The sequence below is a fragment of the Bufo bufo genome, chromosome 5 (genome assembly GCF_905171765.1).
Source record: "Bufo bufo chromosome 5, aBufBuf1.1, whole genome shotgun sequence".
NCBI lineage: Eukaryota > Metazoa > Chordata > Amphibia > Anura > Bufonidae > Bufo > Bufo bufo.
The window spans coordinates 483,610,624-483,635,571 of record NC_053393.1 but is presented as its reverse complement, the minus strand read 5'-3'; the positions used below and the strand labels follow the sequence as shown (position 1 = coordinate 483,635,571).

General features: G+C 41.8%; 1 protein-coding gene across 1 annotated transcript in view; it reads left to right on the top strand.

Moving 5' to 3' along the window:
* The window catches only part of PTPRN2 (protein tyrosine phosphatase receptor type N2), a 1,243,324-nt gene that overhangs the window by 1,080,439 nt on the left and 137,937 nt on the right, over positions 1 to 24,948 (top strand). The gene's annotated exons all lie outside the window — the stretch shown is intronic.

The following is a 24,948-nucleotide window of genomic DNA, read 5'->3' as shown; positions in this document are numbered from 1 at the left end:
ATTTACATTTAAAAATTCCTCACTTTCCCTGTCCCAGTCCTCAAGGATCATTCATCGAGGAAGTTAGAAAACTTTTATACTATTATGTCAAGGGTTTAAAAGATGATATCAGTAGCGAGTGTTCCCAGTAAGAGGGAAATGGCTGTGACAACTGAACGTTAATTTATTATAATATTTTCTTTATATAATGGTCTTAAGAAAATGTTATAGCTTTGTGAACATGGCAGGCACCTGTCAGCTCCCTTAGCTGGCCTCTCTGAGGGCAGAAAGGTGTAGTGCGAGACATTCTCTCGCTCGTGTGTTAATGTGAAGTAGTTTTAGACAACATATATTGGTAACTGTGTGCCACTCGTCCGATGCTGCCAGAGACGAGTCCATTGATATGCACACTACCTCCACTCTCCCTTGCCCTCCAAACACTGATTGACAGTTTTCTCCCTATTACCATTCATAGGGAAAAAAATCTGTCAATCAGTGGCTTGGGGGGCAGTGAGCAAATCATACATACATTGGACTCATGCAGGGCTGGCCATGCCCAGCAAAGTTTTAGATAAAAATTCTGTAAAGCTGTTTAAAGGGAATTTATAATGATGACCTATCCTCTGGATAGGTCATCTATACCAGATTGGTGGGGGTCCAAAACCTGGACCCCCTCCAATCAGCTGTTAGAAGAGGTCAGCGCATGGTGAGCAATGCAACCTCTTCCTAGGCCATGTGACATCACTGTACATCAGTCACATTGCCTACTTGCAGCTCATCCCAAGTCAAGTCAATGGGGTTGAGCTGCAATACCAAGAATATCCACTATACTATGTATGGCGCTGTGTTGGAAAGCTGCGAGAAGCCGGCTGCCCTCACCAGATCTCCAGTGAGTGCAGCGGTCCCCCGAAACAGCTGATGGGTGGGGTTTCTTGGAATCAGACCACCCCTGGTGTGATAATGATCAATTCCTGGATAACCCTTTTAACAATAGCACACAAGTGACAGAACGTTGAAATGAGTATCTCAGTCACTACATTTTGCTGCCCTCACATAAGGAGGCTTACAGCTTCCCTTTAAAGGGGTTGTCCAGCGGAAAACAAATCTTTAAATCTTTAAATTGTTTATGAAATGTAAGAAAAATGAACTTACTAATATTCTCTATTTATTATAATCTGTATTATTTCTCAGGGCTTGCTCTGCCTGCCATACTGTTCCCTCTCTAGTAGTCATGACCCCTACACCTCTCCTCTCCATAATAGTAGGTGGAACAAACCCTGAGAAACATTAAAGAGCAAAGCGTTCTCGTATTTGATAGAATAACGGAAAAAGGAAGCCGATGATAACAGACAGTTCTATGTGTAAACATCCTGCCAGGATGCAGTGATGCTGAGAACAGGGGAAGTAAAGTGCTGTTACGAAAAATAGGTGTACGAGGCAAAATCATACAGTGCTTGAGGTACTCTGGATAGATATAAATGTCATTATGAGAACAGAGAACCCTTTAAAGGGAACCTGTCATGTTGAAAACGGTGTCTGAACTGAAGGCAGCATGTTAGAGAGCAGGAGGAGCTGAGCAGATTGATAGGGCTGCCTCCTCATAGAGGGAAGGCTGTCAATCACTTATAGGACCACCTCTTCATAGATGGAATGCCGTCAATCGCTGATAGGACCACCTCCTCATAGAGGGAGGGCTGTCAATCACTGATAGGACCACCTTCTCATAGAGGGAAGACTGTCAATCACTGATAGGAATGAAAGAGAAAAAAATATATAAAAAAGAGGGTTATGGTACAAGGTACTAATCACGGGTAGTCCACCCAGATTAGAAAGAAGTACCTCAAGCTATTAGGCACCAAGGGGTTGCCCGGGCCATATATTGTTTGTAATAAAGTGATTGATCAGAAGCCTCCAGGCGTGGGCTGACATCAATTTCTAACATTTCGACGTGTGATCCTGGCCAGGGGGGTTCAAAGTCTCAGGTGTCTTGAGGTTATCCTGTTGACTACCCCCCCTGTGAAGTGAGTGTACACTGATTTTATTGCATTATTCCTTGGTTTCACCATATTTTAACTCTATCTTCTACTGATGCCTATCATAAATTTACCTATCTAACGGTACACACCGTCCGATACTGTTGTTCCAACTATTTACATCTACTAAGGAGTGGCGCCTTATTGTGCGTTTCCTTTTTTGATGGCCCACGGATGGGATTTTTTCCGGATTCCACCTGTGCCTGCCTCCCCCTTATCTAATCACTGATAGGACCAGGGGCGAACTGGGAAATTAAAGTGGCCCTGGAAAAAATACTAAAAGCGGCCCTGTGTTGTACTTGGGTCCAAATTGATGGAAGGCAGGGCCAGCAATACCATATTTTGGCACATTATACCAACCCAATAGAGCCAAATACCACAGTCCATCACAAAATAATGCCAGCAGCACAAATTACATCCTCAAAAATTTCCACTAGCCGGCCATGAGGAGGGCTCAGGCAGCTCCTTGGGCATCAGCCCACCATGAAATTTCCCTGTAAGGTCTATGGCCAATCTGCCCCTGGATAGGACCGCCTTCTCATAGAGCGAAGGCTGTCAATCACTGATAAGACACCTCCTCATAGAGAGAAGGCTGTCAGTCACTGATAGGACCTCCTCCTCATAGAGGGAAGACTGTCAATCACTGATAGGACCTTCTCCTCATAGAGGGAAGGATGTCAATCACTGATAGGACCTCCTCCTCATAGAGGGAAGACTGTCAACCACAGATAGGACCACCTCCTCATAGATGGAAGGATGTCAATTACTGATAGGACTGCCTCCTCATAGAGGAATAGCTGTAAATCACTGATAGGACCACCTTCTTGACTTCAAAGCCCAGAATGAGGCCTTTCCCACAAAACTATATATCAATCTGTTCGGCTCCTTCTACTCTATGCCTGCAGATGAGTTTGCATTTTCATGGTGACAGGATCCCTTTAAACCAAGGACCTTCCTTACAATGCAGTAAGGAAGATATTTCATTGAAGTTCTAAGCAGTTAACATTTTTCCAAATTGCCCAAAAGACATTCTGAGAATTTTCGTTCTGCAACTAAAGATCCACTTATTGCTCGCTGTATTTCTAAGCTCACGTACGGAATCTAGAATATGGTATCCCCTCTGTCATTTGTGTAATAACGACCCACAATCCTCATGAAATAACCCGGCATAAAATGTCAGCACTGTGTATAGCAAATGATAATAATAATTATGTACTGAGCGTGGTAAGAGATGGAAGATCGTGTTTGTAGGTCATTTGTTTCCATGGTTTCCATATAATGCAGCTGGCAGCTATGGAAATAACATATTCACGTGTTTTCTTTACTTGTGGGGGTATTTTCTAGTATTAAGAAGGGATGAGGTGGATAGGAAACTGTATGTGTATATCAGCTGGATGTGTAATGAACCTCTATTTAGTCATGTGTGGAATCATGTCTTTTATACTTCAGCTTCCATTACCCTTTCTTCTGCATCACACATTCACTACTAATAAATCAATCTCGTGCAACTTGTGCCTGGCCGGGGCTTTGTGCTCCACATCAAAAGCAGGACTGACACAGGCTGACATCTTTTATCACGAGTAGAAAATGGACAAACAGTCCATCCCCCCAATTCCTTGTGGCTTTAACGCACAGTATGTATCGAAAATCTTCCCTTGCTTGAATACGCCATGATATTTCAAGACATTTTTGTGACGATGATGCCAGAACTTCAACGGTGTGCAGAATACCACTAGAAGTAGATGGAAGTGTATGCCGCAAACAGCTCGAGGGCTAAATTGACCTTTAGTTCTCTATAAAAAGTAACATACATCTGTGGTCACATGTATGACAGGTTTATTCCAATTACAATTTATAGCAGGGGTGCCATTCTGCTCAGGGTGATTTCTGTTATGAGACGCCAAGTTTTCTAAAGGTTGAATTTATTCAGGTAATGTGACTGCGCGTATTGGAGAAACTATAAATGTTATGGCGCTTGTCACTGATGATAATGTTAATTTGGAGAAGATCAGCATGGGTATTTTATCATGGTAGTGTGTCATCTTTTGCTTTCCTGGAAAAAAAAAATATATATATATATGTGTGGACCATAGTCATGGTAGAATAGGCAGTACTTAAAGGGCGTCTGTCAGCAGATTTGTGCCTATAAAACTGGCTAACCTGTTACATGTGCGCTTGGCAGCTGAAGGCATCTGTGTTGGTCCCATGTTTATATGTTCCCGCTGAGAAAAATTATGTTTTCGTTTATGCAAATGAGCCTTTAAGAGCAACAGGGGCGTCATCGTTACACATAGAGGCTCTACTCTCTCTGCAACTGCTGCATCCTCTGCAAGGCCAGGCAGTGTAAACATCATCACACCTGACCCTCTCAAAGTACAGAGGGCGCTTTATTGAAAAGGAAAAGCTAAAATCTTGCATTGATATAAGTATTCAGACCCTTTACTCAGGACTTATTTGAAGCACCTTTGGAAGAAATTGCAGCCTCCATTCTTCTTGGGTATGATGCCACAAGGTTTGCAAACCTGGATTTGGGAATTTTCTGCCATACTTCTCTACAGATCCTCTCAAGCTCTGTCAGGTTGCATGGGGATCATTGGTGGACAGAAGTTTTCAGGTCCCTTTTTTAGAGATGTTCAATTGGTTTGAGTCAAGGATCTGGCTGGGCCACTCAAGGACATTCATAGAATTGTCCCTCAGCTACTCCTGTGTTGTCTTGGCTGCCTGCTTTAAGTAATTTCCTTGTTGAAAGGTAAACCTTTGGCCTAGTCTAAGGTCCGGAACACTATGGATCAGGTTTTCATTAAGAATATCTCTGTACTTTGCTCCATTCAGCTTACCCTTAAGCCTGACCAGTTTCTCTGTCCCAGCCACTGAAAAACACCCCCACAGCATTATGCTGCCAGCACCATGCATCACTGTAGGGATGGTATTGGCCAGTGCCTGGTTTCCTCCAAACATGATTAGAGTTGAGGCTAAAAAGTTCAATCTTTGTTTCTTAAAACCAGAGAATATTGTTTATAATTGCTTTTTTTATTTTTATTTTTAAACGTTCATGTGTCTTTTACTAAGCAGAGGCTTTACTCTGCCATAAAGCTCAGATTTATGGAATGCTGCAGTGATGGTTGACCTTCTGTAAGTTTCTCCCATCTGCACACAGGATCTTTGGGGCTCAGCCAGAGAGACCATTGGTTTTTTGGACATTTCTAACAAATTCCTTTCTCCCCTGATTGCTTAGTGTAATAGGGTGGCCAGCTCTAGAAAGAGTCCTGTTTTTTCCAAACTTCTTCTATTTAAGAATTATGGAGGTCACTGTGCTCTTGACTCTGTGCTGCATAATTTTTTTTGTAGCTTCTACAGATCTGTGCCTCCAAACAATCCTGTCTCTGAGTTCTACATGCAGTTCTTTCCTCCTCATGGCTTGGTTTTTGCTCTGATATGCATTGTCAGGTGTGAAACTTTATATAGACAGGGCTGTGTCTTTACAAATCATGTCCAATCAATGGAATTTACCATAGGTGGACTCCAATCATGGTGTAGAAACCTCTCAAAGATGACCAAGAAAAATGGAAGGCCACAAGAGCAAAATTTTAAGTGTCATACCTGAATACTTATGTCCATGTTTTTTATATGTATTTTCATTTGTATTACATTTCTAAAATACTCTTTTCACTTTCTCATTATGGGGTATTGAGTGCAGACTGATGGGGGAAAACTTTATAAAATGTGAAAAAAGAGAAAAGGTCTGAAGACTTTCTGAACGCATTGTACTCAGTTCACCTGATCCTTCTTTCCCCTGACATCATGTGTCGGGGAGAATCAGGAGCTTCCCATACACATTCAATTGCCCCCCCCTAACCTGTGACAAATGGGTTCAGCTGACAAAAGTGATTTAGCTGACAATACACTTGTGTGTATGAGCACAACACTATGACCAATTTTATAGAAAGCCACTTCTACTATGAATATGTTATTGGAGGGTGGGGGGAAACCTCAGCACCTGGAGACAACCAAAAGTACAAACTCCATGTAGGGGTTCTCTGTTTGGACTTAGATATAGGAACAGTACTATTTATGGTGCCAGGATGAATGATGCATTTGTTGCATATATGGTTGTTTGGTCATTCATGACTATTAACACAGAGTGATTATGGTAGAATCCTGTGAATTTTATTTCAGTCTTATCAATAGTGGCATCATTTTATACTTCCCAATGCTCTGAATGAAATGGCCATGATAGTATCTGTTTTTTTTTACTAAATTTTACAAGATTAGTAGTCAACCAGTGACAGATGATATCACTACTTGGAAACAGCCAGGGAAGCACAATTGAGATTTCTCTTCGGTTTTTGAACCTTGAAGTAGTAAATGCTGATCATATGTGTTAGAAAGTATATCTATCTTAGCGTTCAAATAAGCGAGATAAACTAGGATTTAGCAAAGGCGTTCCTGGTGTTCTAGCAGTGATAGCGGCTAGAATGGCTAATAGCTGTTGTTGCCAAACTTTGTCATGGTTCTCAGTCAATGCTGGAATAAAAATAAGAAGAAAGCAATCAAAGTGGGTAACAAGAAATCAAAATAAATGATACTTCATGTCCTAACAAAGGAGCATATTTGGCTTAGTTGTAAAAAACAAGGCAGATAACATCCTCAAGGGTCTATTAGTTTTTGGGATTATAATGTATTAATCCTTCTCAAACCTCTTCTGTTGGGGTCTCACCAGTTATAGCATATTATTCCTTGGGTCAAACTACCAGTGGTCAAAATATATACCAATATTGAAAATGTTCAATGTATGGGAGTGCTTAACCTTCCATGTAAATTACCCTCAAAAGACAAGGGGCCACTGCCTCCGATTGGAGAAGAAAAAGTTCAGTCTCCAGAAGCATCAAAGTTCCTTTACTGTAAGAACTGTGAATCTGTGGAATAGACTTCCTCAGGATGTAGTCACAGCAGGAACAGTGGACAGTTTTAAAAAGATTTTAGATGAATTCTTAAAAGTAAATGACATTAATGTTTATAAAAATGTGTAGAAATCTGAGTCTCACTTCTTTCTGGGATTCGCGTCCCCACTTATCACTTGGTTGAATTGGATGTATTTTTTCAATTGTATTAACTATGTAACTATGTACCTACATTATTGATGACCTATGGTGGGGTTCTGATGACTTGGAAAACCTACCAATCAGCTGTTTGAGGAGGCCACGGTGCTCTGGTGAGCGTTGTGGCCTCTTGCTAGGCCTGTGGCGTTCATTAGTCACATGGCCTATGTGCAACTCATTCCTTGGCTGTAATACTAAACACTATATACAGTAATGTGTGTACAGTGCTTGGTATGCTCTGAGGAAGCCACAGCAGTCACTCAAGCACCACGGCCCCGTCAGACAGCTGATTGGCATGAGTGCTGGGAATCGGACTCCAAACCAATCTGAAATTGATGACCTATCCTGCGGATAGATCTTCAATATCCTATCCTACTGGAAATCCCTTTAAAAGTAGCCCAAAATGAGTCAGTTATGTTCTTAAAGGAGAGGTTGGCGCCATCAAAGAAAGAAATGTGAAGAGTATGATCACTGAATGACCAAATTGCCTTTTTGGAGACACCTTATGATGTATTAGTCCTTCCCTGTTTGCGCAATTTTTATAGCAGAGTTGATGATACATGCAGATGTTCTGCACAGTAGGGAGCACCCATGATAATTTCCCCTCTTGGGCACAAGGCAACCTATTCTTAAACTGCAAACCAGTGGAAATGTCTTTTCCTTTTCTCTGTGTAGTTCACTCCGGGTCACAAGCATTACCAACAAGACCAGAGCCAAAGCTAAACATGTCCACAGGGACATCATCTGTCATATGACTGTTATATGTCGCATCCGTAATCATTTACACCATAGTTCTATATGGGTCATTTCAGGTTTCCATGCTTATAAATGTCCTCCTGGAGTTTTCATCCCTTCTATAAAACTGTGTTGCTGATTTAGACCAAAAATAGTTAAACCATTTACATATTCAATAATCCAATTAAGTGAACTGCCTATTGATTTTCTTCTTTCCCTTAACACTGTGCAGAGGATGCTGGACACAAATCTCTTTCTCTTTATAAAAAGGGAAAGAGGCTTATAGAGTCTCAGCAGGGAGGCAGAGACGGGAGAGGATCCTGTGGAGCTTGTGGATGGAACAGCACAAGCTGCATTGTATATTTCGAGCTTGCAAGATCAATCTTGAGACTTCTCTTCCCAAGACATGGAGGAACAAAGGCTTCTAACCTCTCAACCTCTCCTCTCTGAGCCCTGGCTACAGTCAGCCTCATTCTCTATCTCCTCCCAGAAGCGGGAAGCCCCGCACACCCTTTTTTGTAATTATTTTTTGTCGCTTATGTATCTTTTTGGTCTGAGTGTTCATCTGTGGCCGGTGACAGACAGATGGTTCATTGCTTCGATACAGGGCAATTATATTGACATTAAAAGAATAATCCAAATATATTATACATTAAAAACAGCCATATAGTATTATTTATGCAGCACATCAATGAAGATACAAGAGGGAAAAAAATCACATCCAACAATGCTTATATGACGGCTTATTCCATATTAATATATTTTGGAGACCTATATGTTTTTTTTACTCCATGTCTTCTAGCATTATGTCTTCTTTTGTACTGTCCATTAGCTATTCTACTCTAAGAATAATACAGTGCTTTAGATTTAAAGCTGGACGTCCTTGGGCAAAGTCTAAACCTGGGCCCACCACCGGTCTACCAATTATTCTATTGCTGTCATATGTGATGATGGCATGTTTCTCCATAGGATCTATATATACTTTGATATGAAGAATTTATTGTTATAGTAAAGTCAGTATAGTATTACTGTACCGTACTATTGGAATAAGTCATTGAGTCTCCCAACTACCCATTTTTGAGCTGTCCGGACAGGGGCCCAGTTCCCATTGTATCTTTGTATCTTTGTAAGCCATGTTTGCCACATCAACATTGAATTTTTCACCCTTCCTGTTAGGTCAGAGGTTGGTGCCTGCCGCTGCCCTGCTACTCACTATGCTGCCTGGCATCCTCTGCAAGCTGATGTCTCCATCGCGCCAGTCTCAGTTCCCTTAAGGCACGCTCCTGCTCACCTGTGGCCTCTTAAAGGGCCAGTGTTTGTATCTGAAAATACTTAACCAGACAATGGCTCAGGGTCCCTGGGTACATAAAGCACTGTCTACAAGCAGGGGGTGCCAAAGCTTTAAGGTTCCCTGTGACCAGCAAAGGTATTTGGAAGACTTTGTGCTCCAGCAATTCTATTGTGTTTTACTGCATTATTTATGCTTTCCTAGTGTCTCCAGTGTTGCCAAATATCTGGAGTTCCAATAAAAGATACTATTCTGACTGCTTCTACAATTGTGGTGCGGTTTTCCTGTGTCTCAGCCAGCCAAGTTTCCTACAGTCAGGTTCTGCCAAAACCACATAATCAGTATAAGTGACTGTTAAAACTGTACCTGTGGTTTGGGTGTGTTTTTGGTGCGTTTACTGTGCTTAGAGCTTCTGGTGCTTGCACTCGAGTCCCGGACCCCAGTGGGTCAGCTGCCAACTATACTGGTACTATCCAAAGAGGTGGAGGTCTTGTTACTCCCCTGCAGAGGAGTACAGATCCCTGTACATGGATGAAAGGTTGCCAAATACCAGGTTTAGCCTAGAGCTTAACCATTTAGTTGGCACAGTGGTGACGCCTCCCTTATAAAAGACAGAGGTAGAAATGTGTTCCAAATAAGCCTTTCTTTCATGATCATAGAAATAGGGGATGTAGAGCTAACAGTTGCACCCGTGACAAGATGCCTAAAGGGAACCCAAAGGTCCTTTTGCCATATTAGAAGACATCACCATTATTAACGGCCCATGGTATGTGGTGAGCAGTGTTAGAGGTTTTGCATTGATGTTCTGAAGCTTCAAGTTACTGTACAACTGTGCTTACCTCCTAGTTGCTGCTTCTTTTACTTAATTACCCCTAATACCTACTTTTTGTTTTGCAATCAAAACAATGAAAAAGTAGTACATAGTACGGGAAGGGTAAAAGGTTAACTATGGAAGTAGAAGGCCTTCATGGTCTTTTATGACTGCTAGGGAGGGATCAGTGAGTATGAACCCACTATGTCAATTTACCAGTTTGGCATAGGGCTAACCCTAACAGCATTAATCTGGCACTTCCCCAGTATTTAACCTTTAACCCCTATACAGGGATCTAGACTTCACTGAGGGATAGCAACCAGACCTGTACCTCCTGGGATAGTTCCAGTGTAGTTGGCAGCTGAATTACTGGGGTCAGGGACTCTAGTGAAAGCCCTCGGTGCTCAGGATTTATAAAACACACCCAAAATGCAGGAAAACAACAGGTACAGTCTGAACAGGCAGGAATGTTTGAATGCCCTATTTAGAGATCCAGACAGTGTAAAGTTCATATAAACATAGGAAAGACTTATGAGCAGGTTAGTGGTGAAGCATACACAAGGCAGTCTGGGTACTTGACTGGAGCACAGACAGAGAATACAGACTGGGTTAACCTAAACACAAACTGAACTGAACTTGCACTTGAAAGTATAGGGGCACACAGGCAGGATGGAAATAGAACTTGGACCATGTCAGGAACTCATGCTGGAAATAATGGAGGTAAATCACAATAGCACTGAACTATCAAACGCCTTTACTGGTGATAGGAAACCTAAAGCTCAGACAACCTACCTGGAGAGGGTGTCTTAGAAACCCAGGGACCCTCAGCCTGAGGTGAATGTGCACACACCTTAAGGGGGCATCAGACAGGAGCATGGAAACAGCAGCATGGAGAGGATGTTGGCGACAAGAATATCGAACCGCATGGAAAGCGGCTGTGCATTTGTGCCCGCAGGGTGCAGAGGGAGGTTGGCAGGCCCGGACCACCGACCTAACAATGGCATGAAGAGAAAATGTGTAATCCCCAGATCTCTCCACATCCCTGTGTGGTTTGGATTTCTATTTTTAAATATGTGTCACGGATGAGGTAAAGAAGTAAACACCACACAACCAGGGGGGAAGGGAAAAGCTACTAGGCCTCAATGCTAGGGAAGAGAAAGGGTCACCACCTAAAGAACCCTACTCCTGGCCGTGACTTCTAATCATATGGGCACCCCTTGAAGGTAGAAATGCCCATACACAGGAACCTGGAAGCCCTGGAGACCCTGAGGAGCCCTAAAGATATTGGCAGGGCTGAGACAACCCGTTCCTTCCAAGATGAAGGAACAAGCGTCTCCCTGAGGCCTAGTAACCACAACCAATGGGAAAAGACTAAATACAAACAAGCAAGACACTTAGCTTCTGTTGTAGAAGAATGAGCAGGAACTCAGGGAGAACCACACTCCAGCTCTTTCCAAAACCAAATGAAGCAATCTATCGCATAGTCAGAAGGGGGGTGTCAGACTATAAAGGGTAGAAGTGATGACCACTGAGCAACAGCTGAGACAAGGGAAGTGGTCATTTACCCTATCAACACTAAATCAAGAGAAATCAAGGAGGTTGTTAGATTCCACCATGCTCAGCTAGTCTCCTTGATCTCCTGACATCAGTAACTTGAGGGACCATGACAATATGGTGGTGAATTACTATTTAAGTGATTGTTTATCCTTGTAGATTCATAAAACCTGAGGTTCCCTTATTTTGTAGAAAGAATTTCCTCCTATTGTTATCAATTTATAATGAATCTGTAGTGCTTTTGTGAAAGGATCAGAAATTATGTCATATTCAAAGCTGAATATTCTGATATGTGTTAGATGAAGATACTGATTAGCAGAAGTGGCTTACTGCTGGCTGCTGAGTGCTGACATTTGTGTGGTAGAGCTCTCTGTAAGAAACACTTGATGCAGCGTCAGGCACTCTTCTTACTTCAATGTTTACCTGTTACAAAATAGTCATCTGACCATAGTTATCTGCATTCATATAAAATTTACATTGATCTCAAAATATAAGAAACCCAATAACCCATATATGTAGCTTTCAGTTCCATTGAGATTAATGTAATAACATGTCTTCTGTTTGGACTTCATAGACAACTCTATAAATAAGGGCCTAAAATTGAACATGTTTTCTCCATACAAAATAGATTTAATAAAATCAAATAAAACGAAACCGAGCCTTTATAAACATTAAATGGTAGATGGAGCATGAACCTGGAATGAGTATTTTCCCCACACCGCCATGTCTTATTGATATCACAAGACAACTCCTCACTGGAGATTAATGCTTCTAAAACTGTGATGTAAGTGTTACTGTCAAGAAGCTCCCCATCCCACCGGTACTTGATGAGGGGTGGGTGAAGAAGCAGTTTTAATAGGAGTGATCGTGTGCTGATTGCATCTGTTAGCACAAGCCTGTCTCTAGCTGCAGCAATTTCTGACTATCTTAATGTTATACTGGGTTCCAGAGCAAAATAAAACATAAATTGATTATTAATTTTAATGTTGCCATTGAGCATGACCACTAGTGAAGCCAAAGTGTCAACATTTTCTTGGTTAGCCCCAGTAGATAAAGTTTTATAAGCCCTCCTGTGGACTTTATTAGGTATATCAGCTCCCTCTACTAAATCTCCAGCTTCTATAATCATTACTAACAATTCCTATTCTTGCCTTTTATTTACCTGCTGTACAACCCCCAGGTCTTTCCCTACTGTCTTCAAATTTAAAAGCGAGACAGTTCTTTGCTCTTCCATGTCAACCGAACTAAACTGTGTATTGACTCAAAAGTAGGTACTAATGTGTCCGCCCTTGCTATGGTAGTATAAGGGCCTGTTCATAAATGGAGTCAAAAGTATGCACTCTTGAACTACTGTACTGTATGTTTGCCCAATTATAGTCAATGGCTATCTTCAGCCATATGTTTCTAGATGTTTTTGCTGTTTACAAACGTATCCACTTGACGTACAGCAAAAACAAGATGTGAATTGCCCCTTAAACCTCAACAGGCTGTAATTTACAACTCAAGCACTGGGTGGCTAAATATAGACACATTATTATTGCGAAATCGTTTTTTTTTTTTTTAAAACAACTAATTTTTTTCAATTTCAAAAGGCCACACAGGGCCTAGTATAGTAGTCTTTCCAGATAATATTTAGTTAAAAAGAGAAAAAATAGAAACTAGAAATAGAGATCGAGGAGAGATGTCAACTCCAGAAAATGTCTATTGCAATATGTGGGGTGTCAGGGGTTATTATTTGAGCACCTTGATAGTCTTAACATGTAGAATGTACATGGAGAAGACAGTGGTAGGCGTATAGGTGTACGAATTAAAAAAGATGGAAGTTTTTTTCAATGGGGCCCAGAGGGAGAGAAATTTAGCTTGGGTACCGAACTCCCAGGTGCAGAGTTCCTCAAATCTGTATATTTGATTGACTTTGTCTTTCCATTGCTAGACTGTAGAGGGTTCAGAATTTCTCCAGCTTAAAGGGATAAGAAGTTTTGCAGCTTGAATAAGCCAATTAGTGAGGCACTGTTTGGATGGTTTAAACAGGTGAGGGAAGCCAAAATAATTTTATATATATATATATATATATATATATATATATATATATATAAAAGAAAAATGGCGGCACTGACTGCAATAGGAAAAAATGGGTGCACGTTCCTGGGGAATCGACTTCTTACCCCAACCAATATATCCAGAAAAAGGACGGCACTCCAGCAGGATGAAAGTGAAGAAATTTCTTTAATCAACCATACGGTGCAACGTTTCGGCTCCATTGAGCCTTTCTCAAGCGAGAAAGGCTCAATGGAGCCGAAACGTTGCACCGTATGGTTGATTAAAGAAATTTCTTCACTTTCATCCTGCTGGAGTGCCGTCCTTTTTCTGGATATATATATATATATATATATATATAAAAAAAGAAAAAAAGTGGCAGCACCGTCTATTGAGAAAACAAGGGGGTGCAACTGGCCCAGTTGGGATCAAGCAAATCCAATGTATAAAAGTCAAAAAAGTGGGCAGCACTCCATGAGATAAAAAAGTAGAAAAATCTTTATTTACCCAGACAGGACATGCGACGTTTCGGCTCTATGCTGGAGCCTTTCTCAAGCTTGAGAAAGGCTCCAGCATAGAGCTGAAACGTCGCATGTCCTGTCTGGGTAAAAAAAGATTTTTCTACTTTTTTATCTCATGGAGTGCTGCCCACTTTTTTGACTTATATATATATATATATTAATATTACATTTGCAGACTACTTTGATTTTCTTACATATTTTGTCTCAAAACTGAGAGATTAGTAGGTAAGTAAACCAGATATGAAGATATTTTTTTTTTAAATAGGTGAGAGTTTGGTACCATCACACATTTATATGAGTTTTCTTGAATTTTTAACACATTAGGACAAACCATGAGAGTGGCTCAGTATGGTTCTATAACTTCTTCACTTGAAAATTGCAGGCTTAATTCATGTTCCCAGTCTCGTAGAAAATAGGACTTCGTAGAGGACAAGTGAAAGAGAAGAAGGGAATAGAAGTTCGAGATAGAACAAGCTTTAGGTACAGAAAAGAAGGTTAATTTTTCAAGCATTTTCCCTTTAACCTCAGGTCAAAGCAGGGAGATTAAAGGCCTCTATATACTGCTCAGCTGAGAAGACAATTGTCAGGAAGTAAGTGTTCCTTCCCAGTAACCGTCTGCTCGTCAGTAATGGAGACCTTTTCATTTACATGCAGCAATCCCCTCCACGGTATGATTGTTAATGCCATTGCTTGTCCCCATACAGAATCATTGGTGCTTAGATTGCACATTATGCTGCTGGCAAGCAATGATTTAGGTGACTGCACAAACTACAAATCTTATTACCTGATGAAATAGCATTTTGCTCATTAATCAGGTAATCAACGGCACCTTTACACCAGCAGACCATTGCTAACGAGCGTTCCTACGAACACTTTTTAGTGTTTAGTAGTGTAAAGGGCCCTTAAGTCAGTCTCTAAATAGTTATTAGGTAACTGAGTTAGTGGGACAGAGAGTAGGTGAGACCAGGTATTGTCTAGATCTCTCAAAGTTTGGGATTTCCAAAGAAGAAGAATACTATTGGTCAACTCCTAGGTGTTGGCCATATTTGAGCGGAAGTTACGCCAAACTTTAGTATACTCACCTTAGATAGTATTAGTGATTGCAGCTGTCTTAAGAGGCAGAGTCAGGCAACAGTTTGGAGGTGGGAGAGCATGTGCTTTTCTAGGTCAATATCTTGAGCCACACATCTTGGGACATGCCGTTCCATGAGGAAAAGTAAGGAAGGACACATCTGTGACAACCCTGATTGACGTGCCGGACATCTTCTTTTATTGACCTATACAGGGGCATCCCCTCTCTTTTAAATTGGATTTGCCCCCAGTTTTTACCCTTTCCACCACTTGTTCCTCCTCCTTTTCTTCTTCCCCTCTCATGCTTTATTATATGGTATTGAAATGCTCAAGTAAACGTTGCAAAAATTCTGCTGTTGGCATTTTCATTTAGCCCACGATTTAGTCAAATACATTTTTTTATATTAATTGTTATTTTTCTACAAACATAATTAAAAATAGAAAAGCTGCTTTCTATTTAACATCATAAAAATATCGCAGGATGGGTTCCCTTTTGTCCCTTCCGGTTAGCTGCAGCTGTGAGCTCCGAGCAATCAGTGAATTGTGCAAAGCCTTGCTTATTTGTAGGCTGCAGATAATCTTTCCCTATTAAGAGGTGTCTATTGTGGTTGAACTAATTAAGCTGTTTTTCTCCTCCCCTCAGTCTAAGAAGCCATTCCCAAAATAGTCCATTCCCCCAACATTCAAGCGAAAAATGCATTGTAGCTAATGTTCTATATAGCTAATGAATTAATAGCATCCACATTGTTCACTTGTGTGGTCTGCATTTACCGCTGCTAGGTAAGTGACATCCTAATGATTCTTCATAATGCAGCATGCAGACCCCAGTATAAGCTCACCCTTCTGGGCTTACACCAAATAAGCCTATGTAATATTATGGAAGAACAGCATCATTGAACACCTGTCTCTTTACTTCAGGGCACCTGTAAGTGCGCAGGGCAAGTCAGGGGCTTTTAGCCATTTTCTTGATTGATGATACAACCATTAGTTAAGGTGTTTAGGGCTGAGTGAATCGGGTTTGGATCGCTGTATCTGAACCTGATTCTTTTGAAAACTTATTTAACAATATCAGCTCCGTCCTACTGTAAAATTGGATGGCCTCCGAAATCTCACCAAATATCGCGAGACTCACTTAGTCTCTCCTCTATCACGCGTCACTTCATTTATTCTCATAAATTACTGTATCAAAATACTTTGTGCCTCATTAACGAAGCCTAGTTCAGATTTTGATAAAGTAATTTATGAGAATAAATGACACATGATAGAGGTGAGACGAAGTTAGTCTTGCAATATTTGCTGAGACCTCCATGGAGACCATTTATTTTACAGTAGGACGGCCCCGATATTCTTGACATAGTTTTTAAAAGTATTGGGTTTGGATACATCAATCCGAACCCGATTTGCTCAACCCTAATCATCTTGGCCAAGTAAAGAAACCTTGAGGTCTGTTGGGATACCATAGAGTTTCCTACATATAGGAGCTTAAGGCCTCCTGTCCACTACTGTGTTACAGTATGTGTCCATGTTGTACTTATCTTAGACAGAGCTTACAGGGGTTCTCTAGGAATAATTAGTTTTTAGCAAGTGTCCACAGCCTGCGTCTCTAAACAGAAGATTTATACTTATCTGCTCCCCACCTTTATTGTCCTCATCTCTGGCTCCTGTGTGTCCATGTTCAGGTCTATGCTATGCTGACATCTGGCGCAGCATGGGCCTGGTCACATACACCATGGCCAATGACTGTCTTCATTAGTGATGTGCTGCTTGTTACCATGTCATTGCTAAAGCCAGTCATAGGCTGAATCGGAGCATGAGACCATGCCCATGCTGCGTTAGATGCGAACACTGAAGGGACTGGAACATAGACACACCAGAGCCAGCAAGAAGGACTGGAACAGTGCGGGAGCAGATAAGTATGAATCATCTGTTTAGAAAGGCAGGCTGCAGGTTCTTGCTAAAAACTCATTATTCCCAGAACACCCCTTTAAAGGCAGCCTGGAAGTTCTGTAACAGTTATAACTTTGTGGTCATGGAGAAAGGTCAGATTGCTGAGAAAACAAAGTTTTATCTGATATGAAAACTGAGTTTTAAGTGCCCAGTGGTAGGTGCTCGGCCCTTCTCTGTAAACCCTGCCTTTTGTCTGCCCCTTGGCCTTGATTGATGGTTCTAGTCCTGTCTGATGTCACTCTCTCCTGCATAAAACTTAGTACATCAGAAAGTATCCAGGTGTGTTATTAAATATAATAAAAGGCCAGCTAATCAAAACTGGGAATTGACCCTAAAAACGATATCTTTATTCAAAATATTTTAAAAATAATACCCAAAAAGTAAGTAAAGATCTTTACTTACTTTACTAGTTTTTCTGTAACACAAGGCCAGGCTGTATGCAAAGTTATCTAAGGCCTCTTTCACACAAGCCTGACGGATTGGCTCCGGATGCGTTCAGGGAAACTCGCACCATTTTGCAAGTTAATGCCTCATTCACACGTCAGTGTTCGGTCAGTGATTTCCATCAGTTATTGTGAGCCAAAACCAGGTGCGGCTCTAAACACAGAACAGGTGCAGATCTTTACCTTATACGTTATGTCTGTGGAGGCTCCACTCCTGGTCTTAGCTCACAATCACTGATGGAAATCACTGACCAAAACACTGGTGAGGCTTAAGTCTGATTTGTCTGCGATTGCGTTCAGTTGTTCATTTTTTTCCACGCGAGTGCAATGTGTTTTGATGCGTTTTTCACCCGCGTGATAAAAAACGGAAGGTTTACAAACAACATCTCTTAGCAACCATCAGTGAACAACGCATTGCATCCATGGGGCCAGGGCTGCGTGAAAAACGCTGAATATAGAACTTGCTGCGTTTTTCAGAACTGATGCGTGAAAAAAACGCTCATGTACACAGACACATTGAAATGAATGGTTCAGGATTTAGTGCGGGTGCTATGCGTTCAGGTCACGCATTGCACCCGCGCAGAAAACTCGCTCATGTGAAAGGGGCCTAAGATATACTCTTAATTCTTACGAATGAGAAATCTGAAACACTTTCCGAAACTTCCATTGCCGCATTTCCCATGGCCTTTTGCGTATGTGTGTAGAAAGCTGCTTAAGTGACTCTGGTACCAGCAGAGATAACTAGTTTATAATGGAAACTATAGGGCAGGGACATTTAAGACGTGTGGCCTTGGCCATTAAGTGAAGTTATTTAAGTATGTGAGACTTGCTTAATGGACAGCAGTGACATAATTAGAGCTTAATAGGCCCCAGTGCTAGTCTGTATTAGTCCTTTAATTTGTATTTTTCATGAAAGCAGATAGAGAAAAGTACAGTACAGCAGCACAATATCTAACGCTTGTAAAATAGGGTGTACAGCTCCTGTAGGGACAGGTAAGTCATATAGTGTTTTTCATTCCAGTAAATTTTTTTATTTTTCTCACATTTACCTTTGTTTTTTTCCCCATTAGAAATAGGCTAGGGCTACAATGAAATTTTGGTTGCATGACCTAAAGATTGCATTGTCCCATTGCAACATTGCTTATCATGCAACTGCTAGGGGGCCCTGGGGAAGAGGAGCCAGTCCTGAACCCCTTCTGTTTCCAACATAAATCAACAGCATTTTACAGCAGCTGCCACTAGGGGGAGCTCTGTGCAAAGACATTTTTACAGATTCCATTAATTTCAATGGTAACTGAATTTCCGAGGCACAGAGTTCCGGTACAGGCAGCCAGTTTAGGCTACTTTCACACTAGCGTTCGGGGCTCCGCTTGTGAGTTCCGTTTGAAGGCTCTCACAAGCGGCCCCGAACGGATCCGCTCAGAATGCATCAGTCTGGCACCGTTTGTCCTCCGCTCCGCTCAGCAGGCGGACACCTGAACGCTGCTTGCAGCGTTCGGGTGTCCGCCTGGCCGTGCGGAGGCAAACGGATCCGTCCAGACTTACAATGCAAGTCAATGGGGACGGATCCGTTTGAAGTTGACACAGTATGGCTCAATTTTCAAACGGATCCGTCCCCCATTGACTTTCAATGTAAAGTCAAAACGGATCCGTTTGCATTATCATGAACAAAAAAAAAAAAATAATAATAATTTTTTTTTTTTTTTTATTTGTTCATGGTAATGCAAACGGATCCGTTCTGAACGGATCCAAGCGTTTGCATTATAGGTGCGGATCCGTCCGTGCAGATACCAGACAGATCCGCACCAAACGCAGGTGTGAAAGTAGCCTTATACATGTACTGAAAGAAGTTAGGAGACATAGAGCCATGCGGAGGAGATATATGATTGTATTTATGCCAGTTGTCTGGTGTAAATATAATGAGAAACAGGGAGTTCAGAATGAGCGCCGTGTTTATGAAGCACCTGTTCCACTTTTAATGATATAGAAGCCGAATAAACTCAGTGAGTCAAAGAGCACAAAATTTTTTAAATTTGTCAGAAATCTCACGGGGAAGTGGGAGCACAAAATTTTTAAAATTTGTTTTTTTTTGTTTGGACTCTCCTGACCTGTTTTCACCATGTAAACCAATCACTCTGGTTTGTCCCCCTTCCTGTATGTAGCACTTCCTTTATCCAACCAAACCCATGATGCACTTCTCCTTCATCTGCCACAGCTCCAGCACCACCCCTAACAACCCCCAGCTAGTCTATAGCTCCACCCACCTAATTAGACACTCCCATATCACTGCCCCTAACATCGCCCACCTAATTTATAGCTCCACCCACCTACTTGCATAGAAACTCCCCTATCACTGCCCCTAACAACCCCCACCTAGTTTATAGCTCCTCCCACCAACCTTGCTATATAGGGCTGTCACTGCCCCTGTTGCTGTTTTGACACGCTCATAACAGGGAATAAGAAAGAACCGCATGGACATGGTCATGTGACAGCAGCCCACGATGGACAATAGGAGCCATATCAGTAAAAGAAATACATTATGAAATTCCAGCTACCTTTATATGTGATCAGGATATTGATGCAAACTGGAAATCTACTTTAAGCCATGACACCGGTGTTGTCACTGTGGGGAGTGGGGGAAACCCCCCACCGTGCGGTGTCAAAGGGTAAAAGGGGATCAGCCTGGCCAAAAGGAGTAATAAGGGAGAAGGTCACCTCCTACAGCGTCCCTAATCCTCTCTCTGACTCCTCACCGTATGAGCGGACGATTCATACTCAGGATTCCTAGAGACCCTAAGTCGCCCTGGTAATCCCTCACCAAGGAGCAGGGAAGAGACGACCTGTTCATCCCAGTAATGGAGGAACAGGAGTCTCAATCTGAGGCCAGGCTGCAAGGAGAGGGGAACACATATGGAGATGGCAGATAAGCGACACCCATAACACACTTACCTGCCACAGACACACTGACTGGAACCCGTGCACAAGTGCTGGTGTCCACACCAACATTAAAGGACACAGCACACACCACAAACCACACAGGAACCCAGGACAGCCATAGCTGCAATAACATGAGACAGGGGAATGCAGTGGCGTAGGGATCGCCATAGCAACCATAGCAGTGGCTATGGGGCCCTACGCCACTGGGGGCCCAACCGGACCGCATTCAGTTTTTTTTTTTTAACACACACAGACACTACATACAGAATGTCTAGTAAACATGCTGGACACCAAACACCACCAGACATGTAACACCAAACTAGACATACAAACACCCTGAACATAACCCACTCCATACAAATAAGGACAGGAAGGGAAGGAGACACAGGGATAACATTGATGACCACAAGGGTGGCCCTCACTGGACAGATGGAACACCCTGGACTGGAGCAGAGCTCCAGCACCAACAACAGCTGAAGTACAACTGACTCCAGCCAGGGAGTCACAGGGGATAAAACCCTAGTGACCACACCCAGTCAGGGAGTTAACCCTTACAGCACCAGACAGGACAGAGGGAGGCTACAACTTAAAGGGGAAGTGCACACACAAGCATACCAAACACGTAACCACCAGGAACAACATGCGTGGCAACCATGTCATGGCAATCACCCAGAAGGCCGAGACACTGCCACCGCATGCTCTCACAGCAACACGTTGCCGCTGGCAACCGCAAGTGTGGCAACAGTGTCACAGCGTACACCATAGGCCGTGACAGGTGTGCTAGAACTAGTGGGCTTCCAGTATAGTGCTGCAGGATTTTACCTTATGTTTTAAATCCATTGATTTAGCTCTGTCTCCATATAATCTTACAGGGCAAGGATAGAAAGAAACATTACATGAATCCATTCATATAATAAAATAGTATTACATTTTATTTTTATTTTTTCAATTTTTTTCCCCAATTTATTTAAATTTGTATTGATACTCCAAAGACTGGTAGGGAAAGAACAAATACTGATAGGGAACTTAGATTGTGAGCCCCATTGGGGACAGTTGGATGCTAATATCTGTAAAGCGCTGCAGAATATAGTAGCACTATATAAGTGCATAAAATAAATAAATAAATAAATATAAGCAGAATCTGACATTAAAGATACTAATTAGAACAGGTAAAACAATATTAATGTGCACGTTCCCTGTCACCTGGATCTGACGTACTACCCTCCCAGGTCAGAAGGTACAAATAAAATATCATGACTGATCCTATAAATTGGCATTTAGTGGCATAATGTTATATCTGTGCCTAGCAGAGGGAGAGAACAAGATGAGCCAAAATGTTTTAACCCCCCTCCCCCCTCAGGACTCTGGTGGTTTGTTAACAGGCTGTTAGTTCTGAGCTGTGAAATCAACCCTGTGTGTCCTCAAGTGTCAGACTCATTACAACTACAGCGTATAGTTGTGCCGGGTGAAGCTGGCAGTATTTTGGCTTGGGGCAAGTAAGAAGCAGGCATCAAGTCATATGTGAATGCAGCCTTCAAGTTATCCATGTCTTGGTGAGACATATTACTGCTCATTTCTACAGGACAGGTGGGAAACGATGGTGATTATTGAAGCAAGAACGAAGCTATCAGTCTATACTTTGCTCTTTCATGTCTATGCTTTTCAGTGAATGACTACAATCGATGATGTCATACAGCGTACGGTGAGAGGGGACCAATGTGTGCTACAGAAAGTGACCGGCCATGTGCTTCCTTGCAACAGTCGTCCTCATGACACATGTCAGCATTTTGTGTTCTTACTGCAATATGGAATAAGATATGAGTGTCTTCATGACCTAGGCTGCTTTCAGACTAGCGATGTTTGCGTCCGGGTGCTGTCCGAATTTAGGACCAACATCACCTAGACTGAAGATAATAACATGGGTGATTTTCTGCATGGACCACCAATTGTTCTTCTATCCTTGTCCGTTTTTTCGGCAAGACTCCAAATAGACTCCATCCATACATGTATGGTCTATTTTAAAAGTTGTCCATATCTCCGGATGGTATATGGACCCTTTTTTCCGCAAGGGGCCATGGCTGCCATGCAGTGTTGTGGCCATAGCTTGAAGTCGGACTAGGTCAACATGCATGGAGTTTGTATGGTTTCCTTTCGGTTCACTTTGACCTTTGGATGTGTGTACTTGAGACTGGAAAATTGTGAGCCCTTTCTGGTTCTAGGGATTAGGGATTAGATGAGTGAATCAACTCTAAAATAAATATATTTGACCAAAGTTTTTCAGAAAGTTCTGATTCTACCGAACCTGTACTTTTGTGATTTAAGAAAAAGAGAAAGAAAGACACTTTTCCAGGCAACCAGAGCACTTTCAGTTCCAGACCGAAGCAAACAGTCGACACTGGGAAATATGATAGCCCTGTGTTCAGTAAATAAGACATCAACCCAAAGTTTCATGGAAAAGTGGTCTTCCAGAGGGGGTAGGCTTCTCAAAGAAGATGACCAGTGCATGCGAAAATATAGTGGAACTGAAAATCCAATATGGAAAATCTGGTCAACATAAGGGGTTGGTCTTCTGAAAAAGGTAGTCTTTTGGGGAGTTTTCACTGAATTAGAAGTACCTGAGGTGCCATGTGTCACCATTGCTATGAAGGTCCCCCATGTTGGTGGAATGGTGCTGAGAAATCCAATTCAAGAGGGTAAAATCTATCTGAAGCAGTGATGTATGTATAATCTGAACAAGTATGGAAAGCAGCGAGTTAATAATCTTGCATTTTAAATGGGAAACGTCCGCAAAGATTTTGGCAGAATTTTACCTGAGTCATTTTGTAATGAGTATGTTAGTGATGGTGCATATTCTCATGCAAAGAATTTCATGGCCTTGCAGAGAGCCTAACATCAGCCTTAAAGGTTTCTTAAGGAGGGTTGAAGAAGGAGGGGGGCTATCTTCTCTCCAGTTGTCTATTACATTCAGTTTCTAAATTGCCATCTTGCACACTGGTTCAAAATGTTAAATAAAAAGAATGAAAGGAGGGGGGGAAAAAAGAATAGCCACGCACGGCTTTACAAATGAGTGACAAAGCACAAGCCCATTCATATTCTCCACTCTAGCTAGGGTCTATTAACAGCGAGGGCCTCCACAGCCAATTGCTGTCAGCAACATGTGGAGGTATTGCTATAGCAACGAGTGGATAGGCCATGTGCATGAGACGGGGGGCTCGGATATAAGGACCGGTCTCAGCCCTGCCTGCACTTTTCTGTCACCAGCCATGACAATGAGAAGAGGTTCCAGATTAAATAGGAACTGGCTCCTATCACCTGGGCCAGGTCTGGCGTCTGGTGTACAGAGGAGCTCTCCATGGTGCTGAAGGCACCTGCTGCCTCAACCTCTTAACAGCTATCTTCAGAACCTCCCATGAAGGGATCATCACTGTGAGACCCACTGGACAGCAGCTGCTGTATGCCAGCTTTTGCCGGATCTGCCTTGTGAGTTTCTTTTGTCTAACTCCTTCTTACACCCCCTCTGTCTCTTTCTTTTCTGTTGCTTACCCTCTTGCTCAAGTGGAGAGCGTGAGGCTCTCCAGAAGTTTCATGCAGAAGAAGGATTTAGTCCATTTCCCCCCCTTTTTTTTTTCTTTTTGTTTGTTTCGCAAACATCTTCAGTTTTTTTTTTCCGCCTGAAGGAGACTTACTCATAAATCCTTATCCCTTCAATGGAACCAGGTAAATGACTCAAGTTTTATGGCTGCCATTCATCTGCATCAACTCAACTGGGTTATCTTTTTTTTTTTTTTTCTATTTTTCCTTTTTGTGCTCTGAACTGTTACTTTTGCTAGATGTTTATTGTAGATCAGGAGTATATTTAAAATTATTTTTTTATTTTGTATGGAAAACGGTGCTGTGTGTGGTGAAGAAGGTTCTGGGACCCGGTAGGGTTAATCCAGCTTTACCATTGTAGGACGTAGCAGGTGGATAGGGTGGGGGATGGGGAGCGTTGGGTCAGTACTGATGATAATACGCCTTGTAAGTGTAAAGACGGTTAATGAAAATACTCATTAATATGTAGTGTACACTCGTGTTTGTGCTCCAGTTTCAACGTGTTCAGATTTTACCTCTGAACTGCTGTAATCATAATAACTGTAATGCCAAGAAGATTAATATTTCTCAAAATAAATATTTAAGTAGATTTTTGAAAATGTATTTATTAAATATAATTTCAGTATTTTCACTCTGCTGAACACAATGTAATATATAATATATTGGCATTTATAGAAATGGTACAGGTAAATGAATTGGTATTCCAGTAGACCCAGGCCTCTGGAAGGTGTTATGATCTATAAACCTTCATATAACAGACAGTAATACTGGCATTATAAATATACTGAAACATGATAAAGTTCACGCAGTATTCATTTAACCCCATTTCAATGACGTGTCAGATAACATATTATATCGTTCTAAAATTACTGCCCCATCAATGCAAAAAATAATAGCTAAAA